Consider the following 7,500-nt stretch of genomic DNA (forward strand, 5'->3'; position numbering starts at 1 on the left):
ATCGTCCTCTGTTTCTTCTTCTTCTTTTACTTCTCTTCGAGTCTTGTGTCGCAGGGAGGCATCTCTCTCTCTTCCTCTCTCTCTCACCCTCTCTCTCTCTCTCTCTCTCTCTCTCTCTCTCTCTCTCTCTCTCTCTCTCTCTCTCTCTCTCTCTCTCTCTCTCTCTCTCTCTCTCTCTCTCTCTCTCTCTCTCTCTCTCTCTCTCTCTCTCTCTCTCTCTCCCTTATACAAATATCTCTTGCTCGCTCTCGCTCTCTTTTTTCTTGTTCACCATTTTCCTCTCATTCGCTCTTTTTCTATCCTAGATTTTTTGTTTATTCTCTAGTGCTCTTTTTCTCAAGCACTCTCTTTGATGCTCTTTTCCGCGTAATTATTTTTCTTTGATCTTTCTCGCTCACTTTTTCCCTCTCTTTTTATTTTTTCTCTTTTCTTTTCTTTTCTCCTCATTTCCTTTTATCGTCTCTTTTTTCTCTTTTTTCTCTTTGTTTTCTGTTCCTCCCTTTCCTCTTTTTTTCCCCTGTCCTCTCCTTTCCCCTTTTGCTCTCTTTTCTCTTGCTTCATCTCTTTTCTCTATGTTCCTCTTTCCCTTTGTCTTTCCTCTCTCCTCTCTTTTTTAATTCCCCCTCTCTCTGTGTCTGTCTCTCTGTCGGTCCCCACTCTCTCTTTCTCTCCCTCTCTCTCCCTCTCCCTCTCTCTCACTCACTCACTCACTCTCGCTCTCTCTCGCTTTCTCTACCTCTCTCTTTCTCCCTCTTTCTTTCTCTTTCCCGCTTTCTCTCTCCCCCTTTCTCTACCTCTCTTTTTCTCCCTCCCTCTCTCCTTTTCTGTCTCTCTTTCTCACTCTCTCTATGGTGGATGCCTTCCTCCAGTCAGCTCCTCCTCTTAGTCGAGTTTGTCAGAGCTTCTCCGACGTCTGTCTTGTTGATGAAGTCTGCCCTTAAGGCCGGCCACACACGTGCAGTTTAAACTGACAGTTTAAACTGACAGTTATAACTGAACAGTTGTAACTGTCAGTTTAAACTGCACGTGTGTGGCCGGCCTAATGATGTTTTTATTGAATGTCTGATATTGTCTCTTCCTACAGTCGACCTCGGGATGTCGTCGAAGACACAATTACACCAAAGAAGAAACCTGATTTTCCAACGCATTTATCATGGACGCACACATACGTCCTGTTGATCTATCCTTTATTTACTTGTTGAATTGAAAATATCTTCTCAGTTAGTGCTAATACAGTTTCAGTGAAATTAAGTGTTCTACATGCACGTCGAGACTGTACAAATTCAAATCAGGCATGGCAGCGTCGCGAATCCACTTGCTCCTCATGACGCCTACGTGTGCGGCACCGTATGGAAGGGGTTAATGACCACCTTATGAGTCGATAGCCTTAAAAAAAAAAAAAAAAAAAAAGTTTTTTACAGACTTGAAAATGTCCTAATTCGAACGCAGTAGGTGATCCCTTCCATGGTTTTTATGGACAGTATGGAACTTATTTAGTTTGATACGTCTTACTCGTGAGTAAATTGGGGCAAGAAAATAAATAAGTAAATGGGTAAATGAACACTTTTCTTCCAGTCCCAGATCGCTCTCTCGCTTTCCGCTAAAATACAGCACCACTGGGTCTTTGTAATAGCCCATTATTACAGTCACTCTTCTCCCGAACTGTATAGCTGCTCTCTCTCTCTCTCTCTCTCTTTCTCTCTCTCTCTCTTTTTATAGTCTTAACCTTCTTTCATGCAGTTACTTTTGTCAACAAACCTTCGAGAGATTTTTCTAAACCAGTTTGCAGCTTCTTCTAAATACAAAAGAATTTCGTTATTCACTCGCACATAGAGACAAACGTTACATGATCCTAACGTGAAGGAATAACGTAACTGCTTTTGGGCCACAAACAAGTAATTTTCTCCCGAGTGGATTCATGACGTAATCACTTCGCGACATACATACATATATACATAAACATATACATATATATATATACATACATACACGTACATATATACATACATATATACACAAATACATACTTATAAACATACATATATACATATAAACATACATACATATAAACATACATACATACTTATAAACATACATATATACATATAAACATACATACATATAAACATACATAAGTACATACATACATATCATATATAATATATATATATATATATATATATATATATATTCAAGAGAGAATATCACGAATGACTGATTCCTGCATATTCAAAAACGATAAACAAAGTGATTTTGACTACGCTGCCGGGCAAGAAACCTTCCTCTTCTTCTTCCTCTTCCTCTTCCTCCCCCTCCCCCCTCTTGTCGAAGACGGTATTTCAGAACTTGCTAGAGTCATCAATTACAGGCCTCGTTTAAATTCGGACCACACAACTTACATAATTCTATTCCATATTTCGCCTCCTCCCATCCTGCAGTCCTTCTTCCGTGTGTGTATGTGTGTGTGTGTGTGTGTGTGTGTGTGTGTGTGTGTGTGTGTGTGTGTGTGTGTGTGTGTGTGTGTGTGTGTGTGTGTGTGTGTACGTGTGTGTGTGTACGTGTGTGTGTGTACATGTGTGTGTGTATGTGGAAATTTGTCTTTGTATGTCTGTAAGTCTGTCTTTATAAGCTTGTATGTCTGTGTGCCCGTGTCTGACTGTGTCTTCTCGCGTCTGTTCGTGTCATAATGTTTTGCCATAATACTAATGCGGTGACCATAGTCCACCAGCACTAAAATCACAAACACAATCATGTACATATAAATGCACACACCCGCAACCCCCTACACACACAAAAACGTATACACAAACTTACATTTGCATTCATACATTCTTATATACATACATAAATACATACATACAGACATATGTTCATACACATACTATACATGCATACATACATACATGCATACATATATACATACTGTACATAACACACATATATGCATGCATTACATAAATTACATGCATTGAGTTAATCAATCAAACAGCTATTCTGATTCCACTGCTAAACAAAGGCCGCAACCGCACCAGCCTATGCCACGTCACTCCTGCAAACTTCTTTTCCTCCTCGCTTCATCCTCCGTCTGGTTTTCCGCGTCCACGCCTCCCATTTCGCGACGTTCAGTCAGTAATACCTCTACAGTACTTCATCTCTCATTCTAACGTCTGGAACACCTTCCTTGCTCAATTCCATTCCCGCTCCTTTATTACCTGTGCAATACCTTTAACTCCAGTCTACTTTGTTATTCTTCTTACCCTCTTGCTGTCTTACAACGTTATTCCCAGAATTTTTTTTCTACTTTAGTTGCTGTCCATTCTTTAGTTTTGTATCTATTTCTATCTCTCGTTAATTTTCAAAATTCACATCAATAGATAATGGTTGGGATGATTTATCGATTGTAAACTTTGCATCTCAGAAAAAGAACCTCTCATAATGATCCTATTTTTATCAAACATGTGACCACAGGTTGTAGTGTGTCTTTTGTCTTATCTTCGTTACCCTAATCTGGGCTAAATACTCCAACTTCCTCGAAGATTCTCACCGTTGATCATAACTATTTTACTTGAATTTGTTTGTTAAATACTACTATGGTGTTACTCTTATCCACCTTCAAATTTACTTTGATACTTTAATTTTTGTGTCATTATGACATTTGGAAATAAGCTCTCCTACTGGTATTCGAACCCTCGCCTGAGAGGCTTACTTTTTATAAGACGAAGACCGCACCATTGTACTGCCACGACCCTACAAAAGTCGCCCCGTTTTGTAGGGTCGTGGTAGCAAGATGGTACGGCCATCGTCTTATAAAAAGAAGGCCGCTCAGGCGAGGGTTCGAATCCCAGTAGGAGAGTTTACTTAAGATACTTTCATTGTCAAAATCACCTTGCATATCTTACAAATCTTTAGAGGTTTACAAATTTAAAATAACGTCAGCCGCAAAGCTGAGGTCTTTGAAATAATCTTCGTTAACTTTCAAAATTTTCACTTTCCACTGCAGGACCGCCGGTCTATTCTTTGGGGGACGGTACAGCCTCAGCATAGTGGGTAAATTCTTTCAGCTTGATCTTGTATGGTGTGAACTACACATGAAGTGTCGGCCGTGGTTGTGAGTGGAGTCATAGTCATACTGATTAGGCGTCAACGCTGAAGAGGATAACTGGTCTACTGATCCTTTGATTTCCGCCGTTGAAGATATAGGCTAGGAAGTCTTGCAAGTGCGACTTGAGCAATTGCTTTGCATTTCCCGGGCCTTCCTCTCTTTCCCTCCTTCTCCCTCACTCTCCCATCCTTCTTCTCCCTCCCCTCTCTCCCTCTCCCTTCCCCTCTCCTTCACCATCTCTCTCTTTTCCTCTTCCTTTATTCTCTTCATTCTCCTTAGTCTTCCTAGTTCGTCATTTCCCATAACAGTTCTTGTTTTAATTTTATTTCCCTTACATTTCATTCGTTTTCACACTTCTTTGTTCTCATTGTCTTCCATCTTACCTACATCTTGCTTTCACTTAATATTTGTACTTAATATTCTTTCCCTAAATGTATGACATTCTCTTACCTTTCTCCCTATCTTCTTCCTTTTCTTTGCATTTTTACGTTCCCTTTCATCTGTCTTTCACATGTCTCCCCCTCTCTCTCTCTCTTCTCTCTCTCTCTCTACCTTTCTGTCTCCCCCTCTCTCTCCTCTCTCTCTCTCTCTCTCTCTCTCTCTCTCTCTCTCTCTCTCTCTCTCTCTCTCTCTCTCTCTCTCTCTCTCTCTCTCCCATCTCTCTCTCTCCCATCTCTCTCTCTCTCTCTCTCTCTCTCTCTCTCTCTCTCTCTCTCTCTCCCCATCTCTCTCTCTCTCTCTCTCTCCCCATCTCTCTCTCTCCCCATCTCTCTCTCTCCCCATCTCTCTCTCTCCCCATCTCTCTCTCTCCCCATCTCTCTCTCTCCCCATCTCTCTCTCTCCCCATCTCTCTCTCTCCCCATCTCTCTCTCTCCCCATCTCTCTCTCTCCCCATCTCTCTCTCTCCCCATCTCTCTCTCTCCCCATCTCTCTCTCTCCCCATCTCTCTCTCCCCATCTCTCTCTCCCCATCTCTCTCTCTCCCCATCTCTCTCTCTCCCCATCTCTCTCTCTCCCCATCTCTCTCTCTCCCCATCTCTCTCTCTCCCCATCTCTCTCCCCATCTCTCCCCATCTCTCTCTCTCCCCATCTCTCTCTCTCTCCCCTCTCTCTCTCTCCCCATCTCTCTCTCTCTCTCCCATCTCTCTCTCTCCCATCTCTCTCTCTCTCCCATCTCTCTCTCCCATCTCTCTCTCCCATCTCTCTCTCTCCCATCTCTCTCTCACCCATCTCTCTCTCACCCATCTCTCTCTCACCCATCTCTCTCTCACCCATCTCTCTCCCATCTCTCTCTCTCTCCCATCTCTCTCACTCCCCTCTCTCTCTCTCTCCCCCTCTCTCACCCTCTCTCTTTCTCCCATCCCTCCCTTTCCTTCTCCCTCTCCCTCTCCCTCCCCCTCTACTACTGCTATTACTAATGTCAAGTCGTCTCCTCCCCCTCGCCTCCCCGTCCCTGGAGACACCGTCATCTTGCCGCCGCCCAACCCTTTGAATCATCAGTGAATGTGGAGACTTTGCAGAGCTCAACCTGTTTCCAGATCGCTGATAAATAGTTTGGAGAAAACGGTCGTTCTTGCTCGCAGACTCCCTCCCGCTGGTTTCTATCTGTGAATCATCCACGGTTTCTCAGGTATAAGCACCTTCTAATGCTTTTGTTTTGCATAACAATCGTTTTAGTGGGGGCTCGTATCATTCGCTTTTTCTAAGTCCATGAAAGCCGTTTCGTCGGAGAGGGTTTTAGGGTCATTTTGGATGTGGACGGAAAGGCACATGGCGGTTGAACCATTTTCATACACGTGTCTGTGTGTGTGTGTGTGTGTGTGTGTGTGTGTGTGTGTGTGTGTGTGTGTGTGTGTGTGTGTGTGTGTGTGTGTGTGTGTGTGTGTGTATTCACTTGGTCTTTGGATCACGTGTTGGACTCGTGATCGACAGCTATTTCCCTCCTGGAAGAGAGCTCAGAGCTCGTAGGTCCGATCTATGGGTAATGCTATGACCTTGCACACACACACACACACACACCCAACTCCCCGCCCACGAGAGTTGGAGTAACACCCCTCAGCGCTGCGATACTGATATTATTTCAGCCCCGGGCGAGGGTCGAACCCGGACCTCCGTAGTGGCAGGCCAGAGCTCTAACCACAGCGCCATGAGAGTGTGTGTGTGTGTGTGTGTGTGTGTGTGTGTGTGTGTGTGTGTGTGTGTGTGTGTGTGTGTGTGTGTGTGTGTGTGTGTGTGTGTGTGTGTGTGCGCGCGCCTCTTGTAGTGCCATAGCCCAAATATTTTACAATGTTGTTCTCCCACTGTATTCTTCTCGCAAAATCTATATATGACTGAACATGTTTAATTAAAACAAAAAAGCTGTTCAAAAAATATCCATGGAAACTGACATATGCATTCAGGATGCGGAACCTAGAAATTTCTTAGAATCTTAGGATACATACCTACATATACCAAAGGCTCCTCTCCCCCATACACGGGGGGTAGCCAAAAAACAAAGGCGTAGAAACCACTCCCACTTATTCCATCCCCAACATTCTCCCTCCCTCTTATCTTGGCACCTCCTGGATGACGGGTCATCCCTGCATCTTGTCCACTGCCTTGGGCCAGAAGCAGTGTCGCAAGACACAGCACATCCACAGCAAGGCCGCTTCATTAATTCGGCGAACCCCCCCCTCTTCGTCCCCTCATGTAGAAAAAGAAGACGACGGGAAGAAATCCCTTCAGGCTGCGTCAATTTATTTCGCATACATACTCCCTCACCCCCCCATCCCCCACCCACTCCCACTTATGCATCTTAGAATAACCCGTCATAAAAATATTTTAGAGTCAAGACTTGTCTGTAAGGTATCAGCGTAACGTTGTGAACACGTTGCCCAGGAAGCTTACAGTCATACGTACGATGCCACTCAAATGGTCGTGTTTGAGGAATTCCCACGTGTGGGTTGCCTAGTTTTTTATATATTGCTTTACTTATTCATCTATTCGTCTATCTGTTCATTCATTTATCTATTTATCTATTTATATATCTATTGTATCCATGTATATATCTATTCACCTATGTATCTGTTTATCTATTCATCTATTCATTTACTTGTGTTTGTTTAATTATTTATCTATTTATTCATCTATTTATATATTTATCAATTTATTTATTTACTTACTTATTGATTGATTAATTGATTTGTTTATTTACTTATTTATTCATCTCGTCGTTACCCGACAAACCTCTCCACAAGAGACATACCTACCTCTCTCTCTCTCTCTCTCTCTCTCTCTCTCTCTCTCTCTCTCTCTCTCTCTCTCCCTCCCTCCTTCTCTCCTTCTCTCCCTCCCTCCTTCTCTCCCTCCCTCCTTCTCTCCCTCCCTCCTTCTCTCCCTCCCTCCTTCTCTCCCTCCCTC

This window comes from Oratosquilla oratoria, chromosome 4 (assembly GCF_046742065.1).
Source record: "Oratosquilla oratoria isolate Oo_2021 chromosome 4, ASM4674206v1, whole genome shotgun sequence".
Taxonomy (NCBI): Eukaryota; Metazoa; Arthropoda; class Malacostraca; order Stomatopoda; family Squillidae; genus Oratosquilla; species Oratosquilla oratoria.